Raw genomic sequence first — 10,359 nt, 5'->3', positions numbered from 1 at the left:
CCAAGTCCGAGTGAATACCACTGGATATGATTTAATTTTCGGAAGTTTGAGTCCGAGTGAGTATCAAAGTTGGTGAATTATAAGTCTGAATGACCCCTCAGGTAAAAAAAAAAATATTTTGTGAGTGAATCTGAGTGAGTTCTGCTTATTTTGCCGATCCATGGGGGATATGAAGCACTTCTTTGTAGGAACGTCAGCGAATGAGCACATCTTAATATGGTGTCAGCATTCAAAGAGCGCAGAACGCCCAAGTACAGCAGTAAACACATTTGAATATAGTAACTCTGTCGAAGAAGTCAAAGCATTGATCAATTTTTTCTATCAATAGCCATCATCATAACCTAGATCAGCCGTTTTCATTAGAAGAATTAAAGAAAGCACTTGTATCCTGGCGCCAGAGGACAGCGGCTGGACCTGACGGGGTCACATATGCTGCACTGAAAAACCTGGTTCTTATGGCCACAAAAACTTTTTTTAAATTACTGAACGATGCGTGGATATCGGTATGTCTTCCTTCTTCCTTTAAAATTGCACGAGTGGTTCCGATACTAAAACCGGGTAAAACTCCTTTATCGCTAGATTCTTTCCGCCCTGTCAGTCTGACAAGTTGCCTGTGTAAACTTATGGAAAAGATGATAGACGCTAGGCTTCAGTGGTGGACAGAATGCACCAACGCACTACCCGAAAATATGGCGGGCTTACGCAGGCGCAGCTGTACGATGGATGCTATTTGAGATCTTGTTACATACGTAGATCATGAGAGGAGCTGTGTAAGAATCACCATTGCAGTGTTTCTAGACATAAAGCGTGCATTTGACACAGCCAGCCATACTCACGTATTACATGGGTTAATTCAGTTGGGCATAGTTGGCCGAACACTGAGATGAATTGCGGATTTCTCAAGAGACAGGAAAATCTTTATTGAAACTGCTGATGGCAAAAGCACAGAGCATAAAGTGAATCAAGGCGTTCCGCAGGGTAGTGTACTCAGTCCATTTCTATTTAACTGTGTTATGGCTGAATTAGCCCATATCCTGCCTGATATGAATTGTTCACTATATGCAGATGACTTGTGCATATGAGCATCTGACTCGAGCAGTCAAGCCGTTCAGCAAAAGCTGCAAGCTGACCTAACACCAATTAATGATTTTTTGAAAAGGAGAGGTATGATTATTTCACATGAGAAAACTGATGTACTTGCTTTTACAAGAGATTCCACCTCGTGCTAGACTCTTAGCGTCTGCAACTTGTCCGACAACACAAGTTCTTGGGTATTATTATAGCAGCAGAAGCTTGATGTGGGCGAGTTGGCTTTGCATACTTGAAGAAATGAGCGCTACGAAGACGCGGACTAAAGGAGGAACATGTACGATGGACAAGGTGATATACTTCCAACTAAATGTTTTCTTGAAGAAACAGGATTTTATATAGATACAACCTAGAATAGCAGCACCGTGAACCAACCTAGATACAACATAGAATAGCATCGCGACCTCCATATCTCATTAGAAAAGCTATCTCTTTTTCGGTAAGCGTCACTGAGGGGCAGTTAATGCACGTTCCCTCGGCCTTCGCAATGTAGAAAGCTTCTAATATCTCCCCTTCTAGTCTATCTCTAGAACGTGCCAGAAACCTGGTGTCATGAAGATACGGACGGCAATTGTGACGTTTACAGTGTTCAGCCAGATGGCCCCCCGCATTGTTATTTACGGCCCAATCGGGCTCACGCGCCCTTTCATTAAAACACCGTTCGGTTTGACCGATAAGGGAGGGGCGTTTGTAGACCTGCGTTTGTAAGGACCGTTATTCATAGGCTGGCGTCCGTCGCTAATAATATGTGCGTTATCTCAATTAGCCAACAGCTTATTTTTGTACAAACCGTTCAGGCAGCTCAACAACATCGGAAATACGAGCCCCGATTTTTTTTTCGCGCTCGTGTGGTTGTCTGAATGTTGGCACTTTTAAGCTTATAACGAAACGCCGCCATTTTTTTTTTTTTTACAGCAGCAGCTGTTAAAACTTCACTGCAAGCTATAGCTATCCAGCCGTGTACAGTCCGCGATCAGATGTGTGCAACAAGGAAGGATCGAGTGATGGGGATCATTCCTTGCTGCACATGTCTGGTATGCCATCATAATGACGGTAAAATAATATCAAAGTTCGGATAAACGAAGCTGCCGCAATAGGAATGGAACGTGGAACTTCCCTTCAAAAATTAGGGGCTCCGGCCAAGTGAAGACACGCTAAAACCCAGCAATGACTTATGAGACACCCACTGTGGCTCACGCCACAGTGCATAACAGCGTCTTCAAGCAGCAACGAAATCATAGAGTGGAAGTGAGAAGTGCAGCCGTGGTTGCCCCGCGGACAGAAGAAGTGAAGTGATGCGTCGAACTGAGAAAGCCCGCTTGCACCATATCGTGATGTCAGTCTTCGCTTGAGATGATGATGGTAGCCGAGAACATTTCGGTCGTCGATGTAATTGCCAATATGTTGTAACCACAACCTGCGGCATAACAGCTGTTCACTGTCATTGATGTGCAGCTGCTGAAAGTTGCGCTCGCTGATCTGCACACTAAGGAAAATTGCGCCCTTAAGAGGAAGCTTTAGCTCGAGTGCTCCTATCTAAATACATGTAAAAGGAGAATTCGTTTTTCTCGGCAACCCCTGCACCAAATTTGACGAGGTTTGTTGCATTTTAAATAAAAACATAAAATCTAGTGACTGTTGGTTTCGAATTTTTGAGTTAGGTCGTCATTCTTTTATTAAAAATTGCCGAAAATCAAGAATTTTCAAAAAACGAAACTATCACGTTTACAACTCTGTAACTCAACCACTAAGAATGATAATACAATTCTGTGAATTGCATCCAAAAATACATCCATAGAGGACAAAATTGATATGTTACACATGAATATAAAAAATTAATCATAGGGAAATACAACTTTTGTAAAACCGTTGTAACCAACGTAACAAATTCATGTAAGATGTAAGATGACATATTGAATTTGTCCGCTTTGAATGATCTAATGGATGCCGTTTACAGAACCGCGATATCAGTTCTTGATGCATAGCTATCAACTTGTAAACTTCGTGCTTCTATTTTTTTCTAACGGTCAGATATTTGAAAATCGTTTTAAGAAAATTCAAGCCCTAAATCGAAATTCCGCTTCCAACAGTCACTAGAATTTAACTTTATCTTTCAAATGCAACAAATTTCATCAAAATCGGTCCAGGGGTTATCTCATAAAAACGTTTTTGCGTTTTACATGTATTTGAATAGGCCGCGTCGGAGTTGGGCCCGAGCTAAAGCTTCCTCTTAAGGGTGTTTTATTTTGGTGTCTACAGCTCACTCTCTTACAGCCTTAGAAAAGAGTGCTTAAGCAAGACAATACTCATTTGAAAGGGTGATTTCTTGGAATTGCGTGCTTTGTCCCAATGTGTGCTTTGCCAAAATGCGCACTACGTTTTATTTTACAGGGAAGCTGTATATGGCTAGGTTCTGGAAAAAATTGCGTGCGTCTATCGAGCCGTGTAGATCTAGAATTTCTCCCCATACGTGGTCCGATCCCGAAGATAGTGCAATATACCAGGCCGACCCGCGGCGGAGGTGAAGCAGGCTTTAAGTACTCCACCGACTTGCAAAAATAAGTTTAGTATCTTGGGTTCAAATACAACCCGTATCAGATATAGAGCTGATAAGAACAAATACTATACTTTGACCCGCGTCGGCCATGTCTATATTCGCACTGCCTTCTCTTTGTCGGCGTTCCAGGCGCTTGCGTATCTCCTTACCTTTCCTTCCGCTCTCCTGTGGTGGCGGTCCCGTAAGCGGGCTGCCCGCCAGGACTGCGAGGCGGAAATAAATGTGAACCGTCCATGTGGCCCCGATCCCGCATACTTGGAACGCTTCACCAGAGCAGCGGCCAGGTTTCAGAGGAAGTTTGTGGGGAAACCATTTTGTGTGGCCTGTGTTATGTGTGACCGCTTGCGGTTTTCGAGTGAACTCACAACCTTTACTGCACTGCGGGACGTCGACTAACGCACGATCGCCTCGGCTGCGGTGAGGCAGCGCGTGCCCTTGGGAATGCGGTTAGGTGCGTGTCAGTTGTACGTGCCGGGACTCGTTAGTAAAAGGTGTCGTGCCGCGTTTTGCAACAATATATGGGTATGCGTGCCCCCCGGTGTATGGCGGCTAAAAGGGATCAGTGTGGCGGGTAGTGTATATGCGCGGCGTGAGGGAGACGCACGATGAGCGATGAAATTTCCCGAGGCCGCTATGGGCGCTAAAGCGCGCTGGTGTGCAAGGACAAGCCGCGGCGGCGCCCTTGCCAGTGTAGGTCTGCCGGGCAAGCGTAGGCGTGTAGACCGCGCTTGTTTGCACGTCGATTGTGATCACTTGGAAGCTGGGAAGCGTCGCACATGTGCCACTGTAATTGTTCTGAGGGCTCTAGCGCGTGATATTGTGCTGTTACTGTGTTATGTGTTATGTATTAGATAACGCGGCGTGCACTCATGGCGTCGTGAGCGCAAACATGTTTTGTACCCGGGTGCAGAAGTGTGTATACAGATCGTGCAAAGTCAAGGGCCGCCTAAGACGCAGCTCGGCGTGAATTCTGGGGCCCTATAACGTAAAACTATTCCAATGTGTTTCTATTTCAATCTCCTGACGTCAAATTTGCGTAACCACCGACGCAAGCACCGCGCAGTCACCCGCAGGGTTGTCTGAACAGACCAATCAAACGCTCTCCTCGCTCATAGGTGGTCACTTTTGTTTGCTTGAAAAACGAATAACGTTGCCTAAACTGAGCAGCTTGTCGTATCTAATTGGCTGACAAGAAGCGAGGAGAACGCTCAAGTGGAGAGGGATTCACTGGGGCAGAGCCAGTGCACTGAAAATCGATAACCGGATGAAGAGGGTGGTGCCGGCGTGTGCGATTGGTCGGCTTTCCCTTACTTAGCTTGTGGTGGCTGGTAGAAAATCACGGCGGCATGCAACGGAAGCTTAAGAATGACGCTAAAACTGACCCTCAGCAAAGAAGAGTTGGCAGAATGAGGTGGTAAACGTGTCGAAAGGGCTCGGAAACGTTACACGGCCACGCAAGATTTATTATACGCAAATACACCCATGCTCTCCGGCAGGTGCGAGTAGCCAGCGTCTCAGCGATCGGCGGCAGCCATCTTTTATTCCTTTCGGAACGGGGCAGCCTGCAGCTATTCCGAAGAAAATTCAGTTTTGTTCGGCATATTAATGCATCTTTATCGCGTACACGTCACTTTGACGCGGTGAGTTTGTGCGGTTTTGTGAAGTCGCGTGACAGGCAGGTGAAGTGGGTGCAGCCCGAAAACTTTTTACCAATAGCCGAGGGCTAATGGCGAAAAGGGGTCGAATCAGAAATAACTGTTTTTCTTTTTTCTGTCAAATCATGCATAATCAGTGTGTACACATCGCATCAGATGGGGAGGTATCGCGGTTTTCGTGACGTCGCGTGACAGACAGGTGAAGTGGGCGCGGTCGAAAAAAAGTTTTTGACGAATCGTGGAGGGCCGATAGCAGAATTGGAATAGAAAAGTTTGGAATAGTTTTACGTTATAGCGCCCCTGGTCGCGAAAGATCAAACGTGGTGACAAGGAGTGGACAACAGAGTGCGAACGGCACTTGCGAACGGCAATTCTAATTGAAGTACATCAAAAGGGCCTTTCGGCATGTGATAAATGGGGAAGTAGTCGAAATGCCACGTGATCGTCCGCAGCTGACTGGCGACGCTTTTCCTACTGTCTTTCCGGATGCCCCAAATACTTCACCAAGAAAGCGCTTGTCAAACGGAAGGAGAATTTGTGCAACCTAACCCCGCTCATTAAAGCGCTTGAGGATGCATTCACATTATTTTTTTCAGCAGAGAAGCTTTATGCTTTCAGTGCGCATGATTTTATGCAGTTCTTTAGCAGTTTAACACTCCGCCAAGGGGGATGCGAGCTCCACCGCAAAGAGCTCACTGCAAAAATTATCCAGTTTGTGGTGTTAACTAGGCTGCACTTTTTCGGAAAGTCTTTGAACAGGGACACGGCTCTTCAAAGGGGGCGCCAGATATATTTGAAGTTAAGCAGAGTTAAGTAGAGCCTACGGCTAAGCTTGGTCTGATGCGTGCATGTGGATTACTGTGATACGTAATAAAGTGATTCCTCCGGTCTTGTAGACCCGTATGCAGCAAAAGCAGTGATGGAAAAATTTTAGTGCATGTTGAGGTTCACCAAAGCGCCCACATATGTACCTCTTTCTTTCTTTTTTTTAACAAAGCTAAAGCTTTTTATAGGGCATGTTGCTGGCGCATGCGGACGCGGAGAGTGAACTGAACGACGCGGTGATGCTCGCAGCCCCAGCGTTGTTTTTGTCTGCGTGTACGATTTCCTCTGCGCCTACTGGCTATGTTTGCGGCAGATATGACCGAATGACAAAAGTTGAAAGTCGGCGTTTCGGGTTGTTTGTGTTCACAGTCCACGTTCGCTTGCGCTAATGCCAAGCCTTTTAGTAAAAACCAACTCGTCCAGGGTGACCTTCAAATGTGATCTTTCTCCTTTTTTAAATCGCATGATTAAACATCTGCTGTGCGTTCCGGTGTTCCAAATAACACATCTTTCCATTTCCGGCTCTCCGAAGAAGTGTGACCCTTCTTAATAAGGCACTTCTGAGCTGCAAACATTTAGTGATGTCTGCAGCGCGCATTACATTAAAGATTCAAACGCGAGGCAAAGTGAACAGTGAACGCGAGGCGCGTGATAGCTGTCGTGCGCTGCCGCCTTCAAAAGCCGCGAAAGCTGCGCACCAGCTGCAAGTCGCGCCATCTACAACGTTCATCGCTCCTCGGTACGCCCCGCCGGCTCCCGCCTGTCGCACTGCCCCTTTCTAGCCACCATACCCGGCGCCTCATCATCTTCCGAGACTCAATATCATGGAGGAGCGACTAGTCGCGCCTAGCCTTCCATTTATGTGCACACGGCGTTTGACGGACGGCAATGTACAGTTGGCCATTAAGGGAGCCACATACACGGCTTCCCTGGTCATCCACCTTCACAGAGTGGAATGGTACTGATATTTTGCAGAAACACCTTTTCTTTTTTTTCCATCACCAGACTAGTCTTTTAGGACGCCTGCTGAAGTAATCTCAAAGTGTTTTCCGAGACGTGTGTATATATATATATATATATATATATATATATATATATATATATATATATATATATATATATATATATATATATATATATAAAGCGAAGAAAAAAAAGCCCGCGCAGCTTGGATGAGAACTGTGGACCAGAATATTGCCAGTCGTACTTGTTACCGAGCTGTCGACCTCCGCGCCAGAACCACAGGGAACAGTACACTTTAAGAGTGCAGTAGAGCCTCTAGCTGCTCAAACAGGCCGACGCTACGCTCTTCAGTGCTTCAATTAGTCAATAAATCAGCACCAAGGTGAAACAATTTCAGCGAAGCTAGCATTAAGACGTGAAAGACAATAATGAGAGCAGAGGGCAAAGTAATTGTTCCTTCGCGCTTTACGACCGGGGCGCGCAACCTCCACAATAAATGCGGTGTTCTTATCAGTAGATGATTGCTCCGCATGCACCTGTGAATGTTTGCTCCAACCGATACGGCATAAAACGGCGCACTGACTTACTGTGCATAATATTGCGCCGGCCCCGATGCTACACCAGCAGGAACATGCGCCTGAAGAACTACGATTAGTTGACACGCTGTTATACGCTGATGATTGGCAGCTGATCTGTAAAACAACACCGAGCTTAAACGACTTAAACGAAGCCAGTGGCAAAAGTGAAAGGCAGGGTTGGAAAGAAAAGAAAAATGACCGCATTTCCACTTCGCCATTGAGGACGCCATGTACGTACATGAAGCAGCAGGTTGACACCCATAGCCTACTGGGACCATAAGACGTGCTCGAGCAATTATTGGCGCAAACTGCTGGCAAATAAAGACTTATATCTGTTTAGTTGCTTGAAATGTTGAAGTGCCCGAGAACTTTTAAATTTTGCAAGGTGTATGTTTCGCACAAACCACCCTTTTGACTCCCTGAAATCAATGAAAGGGTGCACGAACGGTGTCTTTCTGACGAATGCGCGCATTTTCAAAATATTTAGAGAAAGTGAGGATGCAAAAAGCGTGTTTCGACATACAATCCACCCTCGAGTGTATAATTTTACTGAGTGCGTGCTCAAGCATTCCGAAATGCAGTTTTTCAGACCTAGCACATGCCCACCCTTATCAACTTACTCCATTTGTGTTTAGCTGTATTATATTTCACCGACCCACCATCTACCGCATTTGTTTAAGAAAATTAGGTGAGCACTTACTCGATAACCAGCCGTATAGTAGCTTAGCGGCTATGGCGTTGCGCTATTGAGCTGCAGGTCGACGGTTCCATCACGGCCGCGGCGGCCGAATTTCGACGGGGGCGAATTGCAAGAACGTCCATGTATGTACATATATTTAGGCACGCGTTAAGGAACTCTAGGTGGCTGAAATTAATCTGCAGTCCCCTACTACGGCGTGCCTCATAATCATATCGTGGTTTTGTACGTAAAGTCCCAGAACTTAATTCATATTTAACTTACTCAGTAGGTCGCACCTTGACATTTGCCGCGGTGGCTTGGTGAATACTGCTGACGCGGATCGAATTGCGGCCGCGGCAGCCATCTGAATGCCGGTGCTGTACCCATGATGGAGGCGGAATGCAAAAATGCTTATGTATTGCGTTTAGGAGAACGCTAAAGAACTCCAGCTGGTGAATATTAATCCAGAGCCCTGTACCTCTCACCGCCAACTGTGCAGCTTTAGAATTTGAAGTAACCAACATTTCTTTCGCACGATCTTTTTCAATGAGAACTTTTAAAATACGTACTTAAGGGAGATTCGGAAAGTATACAGCGCCCACCCTCTGGCAGGCAAGATACATCGTATGACTGCTCAGGAGCCCGGTCAGCTTCGGGTACAGTGGATTCCACGGAACACTATTTCTGCTCACATACAAGCTGACCCCGCTACCCGCAGTGGGACCACCTACTATGGACGCACCTTTCCCAAGCGAACCCCAAGCTGATTTCCTCCACGGCAACACGATTCTACGCCGTACCGCTTCACCAGCGGTGGAGAGGGCACAACGGGCCTTACAAGCTCTACAGATAGATAGTGCTGCTTCGCAGTGGTCTAGAGTAGGATTAGGAAGGGGCTGTAGGTTCCGTGTGTTTCGGCATGCCCACGCTGAACGGTGTAGGAAGGCGAATTCATTGCAGTGTGGCATATTTGAACGCCAGAAGGATATACCGACCGCCGAGTCCCAAATTGAACAGGAGGCAGGCCGTCGCCTGGCGACAACTCCAGACGAGCACCTTCCCTAATCCATTCCGTCTGAAACGTATCTTCCCAGATAAGCATCAGGACGACACGTGTAAAGTGTGCCAGGAAGGACCAGCAACACTCAAACACATGCTGTGCGAGTGCAATGTAGTTATAGGAGGGATGGCAGTTACTCTGGAGATCCTGTCGTCGCGGTGGGCCGCTGCTCTGCGCAGCTCAGACCTCGGAATCCAGACGTGGGCAGTCCAGCAAGCCCGTGAGGCGGCGTTGAGGCAGGGCCTTGACGTTCCCCCGTGGGAGACCTGAGCCCGGGTCGCGTTAAACCTTGCCGGACGTGCAAGAAAGTTGTATCCATCCATCCATGGACATTTCTATAGGTAGAGGGCAGGATGGAGGTAAGAAGGTTAAGGCGAAGGTAGGATGGAGGGTAGGATATTAAAGGGCGGTAGATAAAATACTAGACCGAATACCATCTATAGCACACCTGGTTAGCTCAAGCAGGACGCCTAATATAGGTTTATAGAGGTTTAATATATATATATATATATATATATATATATATATATATATATATATATATATATATATATATATATATATATATATATATATACATATATATATACACAGGCCGGACAGGCCGCCATTGGAATCTGAACCTGGCAACGTTTAACGCTAGAACGTTATCTAGTGAGGCGAGTTGGAGGAATTAGAGGGCAGTAAATGGGATATAATAGGGCTCAGTGAAGTTAGGAGGACAAATGAAGCATATACAGTGCTAAAAAGCGGGCACGTCCTGTGCTACAGGGGCTTAGCGGAGAGGCGAGAACTAGGAGTCGGATTCCTGATTAATAAGAATATAGCTGGTAACGTACAGGAATTCTATAGCATTAACGAGAGGGTGGCGTGTCTTGTTGTGAACCTTAATAAGAGGTACAAACTGAAGGTCGTACAGGTGTACGCTCCTACATCCAGTTATGATGACCAGG

At 46.3% G+C, this 10,359-nt stretch overlaps 1 pseudogene; it reads right to left on the bottom strand.

Annotated features, from left to right (window-relative positions):
- Positions 1-3,554: 3,554 nt before the first annotated feature.
- Positions 3,555-3,736, bottom strand: LOC142567658 (U2 spliceosomal RNA; annotated as a pseudogene).
- Between the last annotated feature and the right edge of the window lie 6,623 nt (positions 3,737-10,359).

The sequence above is a fragment of the Dermacentor variabilis genome, chromosome 1 (assembly GCF_050947875.1).
Source record: "Dermacentor variabilis isolate Ectoservices chromosome 1, ASM5094787v1, whole genome shotgun sequence".
Classification (NCBI taxonomy): Eukaryota; Metazoa; Arthropoda; class Arachnida; order Ixodida; family Ixodidae; genus Dermacentor; species Dermacentor variabilis.
This window is presented reverse-complemented; position numbering and strand designations above follow the sequence as displayed.